Raw genomic sequence first — 13,554 nt, 5'->3', positions numbered from 1 at the left:
TACACTGTATTTCTGATCAATTTTATGTTATTTTAGTGGACAAAAAAAAGCTTTTCTTTCAAAAACAAGGACATGTCTAAGTGTTCCCAAACTTTTGAACGGTAGTGTAATGTTATGATTATTTATTTATGTTCTTCCAAATGTCTGAATAAAAATTACAATTAGTGCACAATGGTGCTTTTTGGGGATGGGGGGGGGGGGGGGGGGGGCTAAAAAGGTGGGTTCGCCCAGGGAGCCATACATGCTAGAACCGCCACTGATGTAAACGGCCTGTATTTTGTTTACAATGGATATTACAGATGAGTAGCACTGTCGTACGCTGTCATTGCCATAAAGAGATGGATAAAGGACTCTTACCACAAGATGCAGATGTTGTCTGTCAGTACAGGACAGGTGTGTGGGGGGTTGGGATAGGCTAGATTCGAGCGTTGCTGGACACCAGATTATGAAGAAATGGAGAGATGTTTGGTGCTGCCTGAAACATGTTTCTTATGTAATTGCAGAAGTGGTCTTGTGTTTCCGACTGGTTTTCAACTTCCTCATATTAGCTGGAGTGAAGTAGGCTAACTATATTTATTCCTGAACTTTTCTAATATTAATATGCACATTGCTTCGCTTTACAACCGGAGTAGCCTGGCTGGCATGAAAATGAACCTGCGGGACAAGCGTCCTACGCATGTCATGTATTTTTTCCCCCTCCCCCTGTTCCGACAAGTGCATGATAATGGCCCATTCTAAATCCAAACTAATTTCACACATATATTATTTAGTATATGTAAAGACAAGATTACATTGAGAATAGTCTGATGGGTGACTATATTATTACTTGTGAATGATGCTCAGCGTGTGCAGTCTAAGGCAATAAACAGCGCATTCCTTTTTTTGCGACTTTTTCAAATCATAGTGGCATGCATCATGTAGCCTAGCCCATAGGCCTATATGTTTTGACAAGGTTTGTATCACAACTAAAGTGGACAAATAACTCCAAACGTGGTAACCAAAAAAGTGTTGTACAAATCAAACATATTTTATATTTGAGATTCTTCAAAGTAGCCACCCTTTGCCTTGATGACAGCTTTACACACTGTTGTTTCTTTAGACCTTCCTAAAATAAATAATGGGTTTATTGTGATGGTGTAGGCTAAGTTAAATGGATTTATTACACTTAATTAGACTTTTTTAAATGTAGATGTTCCTCATCAGTGGCTTCTAGGCTATGCGTGGAAGCCAAGCAATGCTAAATATGTTATGTTCATTAACAGTCAATTACTCTGAGACCGGCAGTTATTTGCATGACAATCACCGTGTCAATGGTGTATTGGAGGTGAAGTCAGGTGCAGGAGAGCAGAGTATAATGAACAGGCACACTTTTATTATAGTTCCAAAAACGAGAGCACTACATAAAACAAACGCGCTCAAAAAACGGAACATAAAAGTAAAGCGTGTAAACTAACACCACATAACAGGAAACAATTACACACAAAACATGATGGGAAACAGAGGGTTAAATACAAGTAGATTGATTGGGGAATGAAAACCAGGTGTGTCTGGAAACAAGACAAGACAAATGGATATATGAAATATGGAGCGGTGGCAGCTAGAAAGCCGGTGACGTCGATCGCCGAACGCCACCCGAACAAGGAGAGGAGCCAACTTCGACGGAAGTTGTGACACACCAGCTGACAAAATGTCATGACCGCCACAGCCCTAGTGCTACTGTGACCTTATTACAGAGCCCTGTGACTTCTTCAGTCTAAAGTTAAATCTACAGACTGACCACACCTAACTAATAGCCATCATCTGATTTCCATACACTAACTAATGTTCTGGTGGTCAGCTTCTACTTTGTAATCAGATCTGGCAACCCAGGGATGGACATGGCCCATATTATCTCTATTGATTATACTTTTTCAGAGATTTTTACTTTTGAGTCTCTCTCCCACTTCATTGTTAAGATCATAGAAGTGCTAGTTTGATCATTTTGACGATTTTCCTAAGCAGCAGCTATGGTGAAGTCAGTGGAAGAAACAGAAATACCATATGAAAGGTCGTGTGGTGTCAGGAAACTCCCATGTGGGTTTGCAAACGATCTGTCCCCCCCTTTCATCTTTCTTTCCCTCCGTCTTGTTCGCTTTCTCCTTCCTTCTTGACCTTTTCGCTCACACTCTTTGTCACATCTATCAGTTTCCTTTGCCTTCACTAAGACGCACACAAAAAACATTTCCACAGATGGAAAAAATTTGGGTACTGTGGTATTTTTCATAACCGCAATATACAGTACAAGCACAGCTTCAAGATATGAACTGTGATAGTGGCTGAGAATTGTACCTTAAACCACTATCATCCCACCCCCACGCATGCTTTGTCTGGTACATAGAGACTAACATTGAAAGGTTGAGCACTGGCAGCCAAGGCCACCTCCTTTATTCTATCAGTGAAAGGCCCTTCCCTTGGGTCATTGTCACACACAATACACACAATACACACAATACACTGTGGTAAAACAGGTGGGCACAGATACGTGCTGCCTGTCTGCCCCATGGACCCACTCAGCGTACCCCACCCCTTGCTGAGTGTCAATGCCATGTAACAGAGCTGGGAGATGGAGAGAAAGATAGACAGTGAATAACGGCGAGCGCCACAGTGGAACGAGGCCAGGCGTTGTCTGGTGCAAACCAACACCGCCTGGTTTACTCTAGTCGCTCAGTCAAGTGCATCAAATCAACTACGGCCATTCTCTGATAGGGAGTGAGACAGGAGGGCATTCAGAGACAGTCTCCCTCAGACTGGTCTAGTGCTGATAAAACTTTAATGTCGTTCCACTGAGCACAAGGCAAGCGGTACCTGAGTGCCAAGTCTAGGTTCAAAAGGCTCCTTAACAGCTTCTACCCCCAAGCCGTTAGACTGCTAAACAGTTAATCAAATGGCTATCCAGACTATTTGCATTGACCCCCTTTTTACGCTGCTACTACTCACTGTTTATTATCTATGCATAGCCACTTTACCCCTACCTACATGTATATATGATCTGAAATACCTCGACTAAGCCGTACCCAGACACATTTACTCAGTACCAGTACCCCCTTTATTCAGCCTAATTATTTGTATTTTATTGTGTATCTTTTTTTGTTACTTTATTATTTATATTTTTTAGTAAATATTTTCTTACTTAAAAAAAGTCTGCACTGTTGGTTAAGTAAGTAAGCATTTCACGGTACATGTGACAAATACAATTTGATTTGACTAGGCCAGGCTCCCTAAAACCTACCAGGACCATCAGTGTTTGAAGATGGGAGCTTACACATGAACTAGAACATCCATATTTACAGTTGCAGCTTTTTGGGTAAGAGGTAAGTTAAAATCCGGCTTTGAAAAAACTAAATACTTAAAACACTGCCATATTAAATTCAGCTCCAAAAAGTGCTAGAAGTAATGTTTGAGACTAGACAGAGGGGTACGTTCGGAAAGTATTCAGACCCCTTACTTTACAGCCTTATTCTAAAATTGATTAAATATATATTATTTCTCAGCAATCTACTCACAATACCACATAATGACAAAGATAAATAAGGTTTTTAGAATTTTTTGCAAATGTATAATAAAAAAATACCTTATTTACATAAGTATTCAGACCCTTTGCTATGAGACTCGAAATTGAGCTCAGGTGCATCCTGTTTCCATTGATCATCCTTGAGTTGGGAGTGCCCCTGTGGTAAATCCAATTGATTGGACATGATTTGGAAAGGCACACACCTGTCTATATAAGGTCCCACAGTTGACAGTGCATGTCAGAGCAAAAACCAAGCCATGAGGTCGAAAGATTGTCCGTAGAGCTCAGAGACAGGATTGTGTTGAGACACAGATCTGGGGAAGGGTACCAAAGAATGTATGCAGCATTGAAGGTCCCCAAGAACACAGTGGCCTCAATCATTCTTAAATGGAAGAAGTTTGGAACCACCAAGACTATTCCTAGAGCTGGCCGCCCGGCCAAACTGAGCAATCGGGGGAGATGGGCCTTGGTCAAGGTGGCGGCCAAGAACCCGCTGGTCACTCTGACAGAGATCTAGAGTTCCTCTGTGGAGAGGAGAATCTTCCAGAAGGACAACCATCTCTGCGACAGTCCACCAATCAGGCCTTTATGGTAGAATAGCCAGACGGAAGCCACTCCTCAGTAAAAGGCACATGATAGCCCACTTGGAGTTTTGCCAAAAGGCAGCTAAAGACTCTCAGACCATGGGAAACATAATTTTTTTCACCTCAATTTTATTTTTATTTTTAATTTCACCTATATTTAACCAGGTAGGCAAGTTGAGAACAAGTTCTCATTTACAACTGCAACCTGGCCAAGATAAAGCAAAGCAGTGCGACAAAAACAACAACAGAGTTACACATAAACAAACATACAGTCAATAACACAATAGAAAAATCTATGTACAGTGTGTGCAAATATAGAAGAGTAGGGAGGTAGGCAATAAATAGGCCATAGAGGCTAAATAATTACAAGAAACAAGATCCTCTGGTCTGATGAAACCAAGATTGAAGTCTTTGGCCTGAATTCCAAACTTCACATCTGAAAGAAACCTGGCACCATCTCTACGGTGAAGCATGGTTGTGGCAGCATCATGCTGTGGGGATGTTTTTCAGCGGCAGGGACTGGGAGACTAGCCAGGATCGAGGAAAAGATGAACGGAGCAAAGTACAGAGATTCTTGATGAAAATCTGCTCCAGAGCACTCAGGACCTCAGACTGGGGCAAAGGTTCACCTTCTAACAGGACAATGACCCTAAGCACACAGCCAAGACAACACAGGAGTGACTTCGGGACAAGTCTCAATGTCCTTGAGTGGCCCAGTCAGAGCCTGGACTTGAACCTGATCGAACATCTCTGGAGAGACCTGAAAATAGCTGTGCAGTAACACTCCCCATCCAACCTGACAGAGCTTGAGTGGGTCTGCAGAGAAGATTGGGAGAAACTCCCCAAATACAGGTGTGCAAAGCTTGTAGCGACATACCCAAGAAGACTCAAGGCTGTAATCGCTGCCAAAGTACTGATTAAACACTGATGTAAATGTCATATTTCCCTTTATTTTATTTTATACATTGACAAACATTTCTAAAAACCTGTTAGATTGATGAGAAAAAAATATATAATTTAATAATCCATTTTAGAATAAGACTGTAATATCAAATCAAATTGTATTTGTCACATACACATGGTTAGCAGATGTTAATGCGAGTGCAGCGAAATGCTTGTGCTTCTAGTTCCGACCATGCAGTAATATCTAACAAGTAATCTAACCTAACAATTTCACAACAACTACCTTATACACACACAAAGTAAAGGAATTCAAAAAATATGTACATAAAAAAATATATGAATGAGCGATGGCCGAACGGCATAGGCAAGATGCAGTAGATGGTATAGAGTACAGTATATACATATGAGATGAGTAATGTAGGGTATGTAATCATTATATAAAGTGGCATTGTTTAAAGTGGCTAGTGATACATTTATTACATCCATTTTTTCATTATTAAAGTGGCTAGAGATGAGTCAGTATGTTGGCAGCAGCCACTCAATGTTAGTGATGGCTGTTTAACAGTCTGTTGGCCTTGAGATAGAAGCTATTTTTCAGTCTCTCGGTCCCCGCTTTGATGCACCTGTACTGACCTCGCCTTCTGGATGATAGTGGGGTGAACAGGCAGTGGCTCGGGTGGTTGTTGTCCTTGATGATCTTTTTTGCCTTCCTGTGACATCGGGTGGTGTAGGTGTCCTGGAGGGCAGGTAGTTTGCCCCCAGTGATGCGTTGTGCAGACCTCACCACCCTCTGGAGAGCCTTACGGTTGTGGGCGGACCAGTTACCGTACCAGGCGGTGATAAAGCCCGACAGGATGCTCTCGATTGTGCATCTGTAAACGTTTGAGTGTTTTTGGTGACAAGCTGAATTTCTTCAGCCTCCTGAGGTTGAAGAGGAGCTGCTGCGCCTTCTTCACCACGCTGTCTGTGTGGGTGGACCATTTCAGTTTGTTCGTGATGTGTACGCCGAGGAACTTAAAAAACTTTCCACCTTCTCCACTACTGTCCCGTCGATGTGGATAGGGGGCTGCTCCCTCTGCTGTTTCCTGAAGTCCACAATCATCTCCTTTGTTTTGTTGACATTGAGTGTGAGGTTATTTTCCTGACACCACACTCCGGGGGCCCTCACCTCCTCCCTGTAGGCCGTCTCGTCGTTGTTGGTATTCACTGTAGTGTCGTCTGCAAACTTGATGATTGAGTTGGAGGTGTGCTTGGCCACGCAGTCGTGGGTGAACAGGGAGTACAGAGGGGCTGAGAACGCACCCTTGTGGGGACCCAGTGTTGAGGATCAGCGGGGTGGAGATGTTGTTACCTACCATCACCACCTGGGGGGCGGCCCGTCAGGAAGTCCAGGACCCAGCTGCACAGGGTGGGGTCGAGATCCAGGGTCTCAAGCTTAATGATGAGTTTGGAGGGTACTATGGTGTTAAATGCTGAGCTGTAGTCGATGAACAGCATTCTTACATAGGTATTCCTCTTGTCCAAATGGGTTAGGGCAGTGTGCAGTGTATTGCATTTGCATCGTCTGTGGACCTATTGGGGCGGTAAGCAAATTGGAGTGGGTCTAGGGTGTCATGTAGGCTGGAGGTGATATGGTCTTTGACTAGTCTCTCAAAGCACATCATGATGACGGAAGTGAGTGCTACGGGGCGTTATTCATTTAGCTCAGTTACCTTAGCTTTCTTGGGAACAGGAACAATGGTGACCCTCTTGAAGCATGTGGGAACAGCAGGCTGGGATAAGGATTGATTGAATATGTCCGTAAACACACCAGCCAGCTGGTCTGCGCCTGCTCTGAGGACGCGGCTGGGGATGCCGTCTGGGCCGGCAGCCTTGCGAGGGTTAACACGTTTAAATGTTTTACTCACGTTGGCTGCAGTGAAGGAGAGCCCGCAGGTTTTGGTGGCGGGCCGTGTCAAAGCGAGCAAAGAAGTTGTTTAGTTTGTCTGGGAGCAAGACATCGTGGCCCGCGACGGGGCTGGTTTTCCTTTTGTAGTCCGTGATTGACTGTAGACCCTGCCACATACCTCTCGTGTCTGAGCCGTTGAATTGCGACTCTACTTTGTCTCTATACTGACGCTTAGCTTGTTTGATTGCCATGCGGAGGAAATAGCTACACTGTTTGTATTCGGTCATGTTTCCGGTCACCTTGCCCTGATTTAAAAGCAGTGGTTCGCGCTTTCAGTTTTGCGCGAATGCTGCCATCAATCCACGGTTTCTGGTTGGGGAATGTTTTAATAGACGCTGTGGGTACAACATCACCGATGCACTTGCTAATAAACACGCTCACCGAATCAGCGTATTCATCAATGTTATTGTCCGACGCTATGCGGAACATATCCCAGTCCACGTGATCGAAGCAATCTTGAAGCGTGGAATCCGATTGGTCGGACCAGCGTTGAACAGACCTGAGCACGGGTGCATCCTGTTTTAGTTTCTGTCCATAGGCTGGGAGCAACAAAATGGAGTCGTGGTCAGATTCTCCGAAAGGAGGGCGGGGGAGGTCTTTATATTCATCGCGGAAGTTAGAATAACAATGATCCAGAGTTTTTCCAGCCCGGTCGCGCATTCGATATGCTGAGAAAATTTAGTGAGCCTTGTTTTCAGATTAGCCTTGTTAAAATCCCCAGCTACAATAAATGCAGCCTCAGGTTATGTGGTTTCCAGAATACATAGAGTCAAATGAAGTTCTTTCAGGGCCGTCGATGTGTCTGCTTGGGGGGGATATACACAACTGTGAGTATGATCGAAGAGAATTCTCTTGGTAGATAGTCCGGTCGGCATTTGATTGTAAGGAATTCTAGGTCAGGTGAACAAAAGGATTTCGTCTACCTTGTTGTCAAGAGACTGGACATTGGCGAGTAGTATGCTCGGGAGCTGGACCAAACCGAGGATCCGCTTCGGGAAAGTCGCATTCCTGGTCGTAATGTTGGTGAGTTGACGTTGGTCTTATATCCAATAGTTCCTCCCGACTGTATGTAATAAAACCTAAGATTTCCTGGGGTAACAATGTAACAACAAAGAAATAACACATAAAAAAAACAAAATACTGCATAGTTTCGGAGGAACGCAAAGCGAGGCGGCCATCTCTGCCGGAAGATTAGTGTGACAAAAGTGGTTGCTAGTGGTTGCCAGGTAAAGCTTACTATCTGGGTCTGGAATCCAAAGGTAAGGTGACATCTTGACTCTGCTATACTCTAAATCAGGGATGGGCAACTGGTGGCCCTCTGTCTATCCCCCCCCCCCCCCCCCCCCCCCAACCCAGCCCCTTATGATAAATTAAGCTTTTTTTGTGGCCCACACCCCCATCAGTGTTGCCCATCCCTGCTTTAACTGATCTATCTAGTTGTCTCTAACCCCAGCCCAGCATCGCCCATAATCTCATTTTTGACATAAACGTGTTCTGCCGTCGGTGGCTGCAGGGTTTCCATGACGCTCAGTTGTCATGGCAGTGGCACAGGCCGATGCCCCCATGATAAAAATTGCTCTGTGTTCCTTTGAGTTTGTATGTAATGAGAACTATTTGCTGTTAGCTGCTCTGAGGGGAGAACTGTAAAAAACACAGTAAGTCAAGGATGAACTGAAACTGACCCCTCCCCCTCTACCTTCTCTGTTAAGGAGGTAGGAGTGCATATCAATATTCTACAGAGGCTTTTTCTCCTCGTTTCCTCTCCTTCATCAACATTCTACATTTATGTTCTTGAGAGTTTTTAACACTGAGGTGCTTCTGAGACAAAGTTGTCCTTTTTTAGGCCTGAGTGTACAAAACATTAGGAACACCTTCTTAATATTGAGTTACACCCCCCACCCCTTTTGCCCTCAGAACAGCCTCAATTCGTTGGTGCATGGACTCGACAAGGTGTAGAAAAAACGTTCCACAGAGATGCTGGCCAATGCTGACTCCAATGCTTCCCACAGTTGTGTCAAGTTGTGTCTTTTGGATGGTGGACCATTCTTGATACACACTGGAAACGGTTGAGCGTGAATGCCCAGCAACGTTGCAGTTCTTGACACAAACCCTTGTGCATGGCACCTACTACCATACCCCATTCAAAGGCACTTAAATCTTTTGTCTTGCCCATTCATCCTCTGAATGGCACACATACACAATCCATGTCTCAATTGTATCAAGGCTTAAAAATCCTTCTTTAACCTGTCTCCTCTCCTTCATCTTAACTGATTGAAGTGGATCTCTCTCTCTCTCTCTTGACAGGGGGATTTCCTCTGTCTGAGCTTAGTCTCACTTCTCACCTGCGTTTTGCATAGAACACCAGACCTCATGCTGAAAATAACAAGAATGAAATACTGTGCAGTTTGTTCTCAAACATCAGTGGGTTTCACACCTGCAGTTGTCAGTTTGTTGTCAGTCTCCTTTGTTAAAATTAAATGAAACTCCCACACACTGTGCTGCAAGTTTTAGTTTTCACTCATTTTGTTCTACTTTGTTATAATTACTTTCAGGATTATGCTTTTGCTTAGCATCGTCTCTGTTTCAGTTATTTTGTGAACTTTCTTAATAACATTTTCCCCATCAATATTTTTGGAGATCAGACCAAGCGGCGTCTTATCACTCTTGTGTTTGTTGTCGCCCCCTCCAGGTGAAGCTGACTAAGTACATCTGTAAGCAGCTGCAGTGTAAGGAGAGAGTGCCTGAGAGACAGAGGACCCAGGCTCTGGCCAGCTACCCTCGACTCGGAGACTGGCTCTGCACCATCAACCTCAGACCTGAACTCATACAGGTACTATTTAGTCACACTGTGTATGTGGTTGTGCATCTTGGTTGTTCCAAGATGGTGTAGCAGTCGGACGTGTGTTTTGTCTTGTCCCATCCTGTCCCATGTAAATATAATTTTCCTAGTTTTTTCCCCCGTATATATTTCGTATATATTTTCTTCTCACTTTCCATCTATGGACTGAATATACTCTCCTGCAAACCGCCTCACCCAATGTGGTACGGATCTGCTATTTTTATACTTTAGAACCGGAACCCCCATCAGGAGCTAGCCTGCTAACTAGCTACTAGTCAGCCACTGCATGCGGTCTTCACCGTTAACTCTGACACCAGCCAGCCTCAGCCCGGTCAATACCTGCCAGTCTGCACAGCACGATATCAACCCAGAACATATCGGACAGCTTTTTCTCTACCACATCTCCGGATTCCTACTGCAAGCTCTGAACCTTTACACCGGATCATCGCAGCTAGCTAGCTGCAATCCGAGTGGCTACTCCTGGCTAACGTCTATGTCCCAAAGCAAGCACCAGTTAGCCTTGAGCTAGCCTCGAGCTAGACCCATCTCCCGTTTAGCCGAAGAGGTCCACCAGCTAATTCTTGGGCTACAATAACTCTTTTGCCAATTGGCATGGACCCTTTACTGCCAACATGGAGCCCCGCCGATCCATCACGACTGGTCTGCCGGCATAATCATCCGAGGGGGTTTCAATAGGCTCTAACGATGTGACGTTGCTGAAGGCCCATCTGCTTGCCCCGGCCCGCTAGCTGTCTGAATCGCTGTGTCACAAGCTTGCCTAGCGTAGTATCGACTACTGAATCGTCTCCCTGACTCACCTATTGCTACTCATTGGACCCTATGATCACTCGGCTACACATGCCTCTCAATAATGTCAATATGCCTTGTCTATTGCTGTTTTGGTTAGTGATTATTATATTATTTCACTGTAGAGCCCCCAGCCCTGCCCAATATGCCTTAGGCTGTGGAGGTCAACTCCCTCTTGTAGGCGTCAATTGGGTTTACCTTGGTCTACAATCATGAGAGTTGGGTTTACCTTGGTCTACAATCATGAGAGTTGGGTTTACCTTGGTCACAATCATGAGAGTTGGGTTTACCTTGGTCACAATCATGAGAGTTGGGTTTACCTTGGTCACAATCATGAGAGTTGGGTTTACCTTAGTCTACAATCATGAGAGTTGGGTTTACCTTGGTCTACAATCATGAGAGTTGGGTTTACCTTGGTCACAATCATGAGAGTTGTGCCGCTCCCATTCCCCCTTTGTCCCCCCCCACACACACATGCAGTGACATCACCTGGCTTAACTGGTGCCTCTAGAGACAACCTCTCTTACAAACCTCTCTCACAAAATGCCTAGGTTTACCTCCACTGTACTCACATCCTACCATACCCTTGTCTGTACATTATGCCTTGAATCTATTCTTCCACGCCCAGAAATCTGCTCCTTTTACTCTCTTTTCTGAACGCACTAGACGACCTGTTCTTATAGGCTTTAGCCGTACCCTTATCCTACTCCTCCTCTGTTCCTCTGGTGATGTAGAGGTTAACCCAGGCCTTGCAGCCCCCAGCACTGCTCCCGTTCTCCAGGCGCTCTCATTTGTTGACTTCTGTAACCGTAAAAGCCTTGGTTTCATGCATGTTAACATCAGAAGCCTCCTCCCTAAGTTTGTTTTATTCACTGCTTTAGCACACTCCGCCAACCCTGATGTCCTAGCCATGTCTGAATCCCCAAAACATTTTCAGACAAGATAGAACTGCCAACGGGGGAAGAGTTGCAATCTACTGCAGAGATAGCCTGCAGAGTTCTGTCATACTATCCAGGTCTGTGCCCAAACAATTCGAGCTTCTACTTTTAAAAATCCACCTTTCCAGAAACAAGTCTCTCAACGTTGCCACTTGTTATAGACCCTCTCAGCCCCCAGCTGTGCCCTGGACACCATATGTGAATTGATTTCCCCCATCTATCTTCAGAGTTAGCATCACTACTCTGGACAGTTCTGACTTAGAATATGTGGACAACTACAAATACTTAGGTGTCTGGTTAGACTGTAAACTCTCCTTCCAGACTCATATTAAGCATCTCCAAAATTAAATCTAGAATCGGCTTCCTATTTCGCAACAAATCTCCTTCACTCATGCTGCCAAACATACCCTCTTAAAACTGACTATCCTACCGATCCTTGACTTCGGCGATGTCATTTACAAAATAGTCTCCAACAGTCTACTCAGTAAACTGGATGTAGTCTATCACAGTGCCATCCGTTTTGTCACCAAAGCCCAAAATACTACCCACCACTGCGACCTGTATGCTCTCGTTGACTGGCCCTCGCTACATATTCATTGCCAAACCCACTGGCTCCAGGTCATCTATAAGTCTTTGCTGGGTAAAGGCTCACCTTTTCTCAGCTCATTGGTCACCATAGCAACACCCTCCCGTAGCACGCGCTCCAGCAGGTATATTTCACTGGTCATCCCCAAAGCCAACACTTCCTTTGGCCGCCTTTCCTTCCAGTTCTCTGCTGCCAATGGTTAACTCATCCAATGCAATATAAACATTCTAAGTGAACCAGCAATACCGTCTCCATTTATCTGTGTCAGATTGAATTTGGGTCTTTGTTTCTTTTGGACAGTAACATGCTTATGATAGGGAATATTTCATAGCAGTGAAGGCCTTTGCTGGAAGCTGAAAGCAGGCTTTTGTAGTTCCGCTCTGTCTCCACCCTTCCAGTTGGCAGTAGCAGCTTCACGGGGAGAGTTTCTGTCAGTATTTTGTCAGGACTAGTACATACACAAAACCATTTAATCTGGTGTTTTTATAGAGACAGTTTGCTCTGCCAATGGAAAATGAGCGATCACTTTTTACCATAAATGTATTCTCTCACAGACCTGCATTTAGGACTGTTGTTGTACGCTTTGGGTTCTGAGACCTACCCACCCCCAAACCCTATTGGTCTGTAGTCAACTCTTGACGTGATCCTCTCCATTCCATGTCCCAGCTCGTGTCCTTGGCCTCCAGCCATACCCCCCTCACTATACCCCGGCCTATGTTTAGGTGTTATGTGTTTTTACTTTGTACCAAAATGGCAGAATATATATGTACGTATACTGCACACCCAGCAGGTTTGTGCAGATGATGCTATTCAGGAGTTGGACACTGTCAAAAACAGAATAGGAGGATACTATTTTGTTATATAAAGTATGTGTCCTGGCCCACTAGTCTATGTCTATCACGGACCAGTCTAAGCTGCTCCTATCTACCAAGCCCTCTTTGCAAACACAGCCCAGTGGGCAAAGACTAATTGAATCAACATTGTTTCCACGTAATTTCAACAAGACATTGAATGTGATGACGTTGGGAATTTCATATTTTTTCCACCAATATTTAACATAAATTCAATAACATGCCATTTTTTGTTGATTGATATTTTATTAGGATCCCCATTAGCTGTTGCAAAAGCAGTAGCTACTCTTCCTGGGGTCCACACGAAACACAATACAGAATGACATAATACAGAACATCAACAGACAAGAACAGCTCAAAGACAGAACTACATCAAAACGTAGCCTATATATCAATGCATACACACAAACTATCTAGGTCAAATAGGGGAGAGGCGTTGTGCCGCGAGGTGTTGCTTTATCTGTTTTTTGAAACCAGGTTTGCTGTTCATTTGAGCAATATGAGATGGAAGGAAGTAATTAGGGCTCTATATAATTCTGTACACTTTC

Source organism: Salvelinus fontinalis, chromosome 24, assembly GCF_029448725.1.
Source record: "Salvelinus fontinalis isolate EN_2023a chromosome 24, ASM2944872v1, whole genome shotgun sequence".
Lineage (NCBI taxonomy): Eukaryota > Metazoa > Chordata > Actinopteri > Salmoniformes > Salmonidae > Salvelinus > Salvelinus fontinalis.
Note: the sequence above shows the minus strand (reverse complement) of the source record.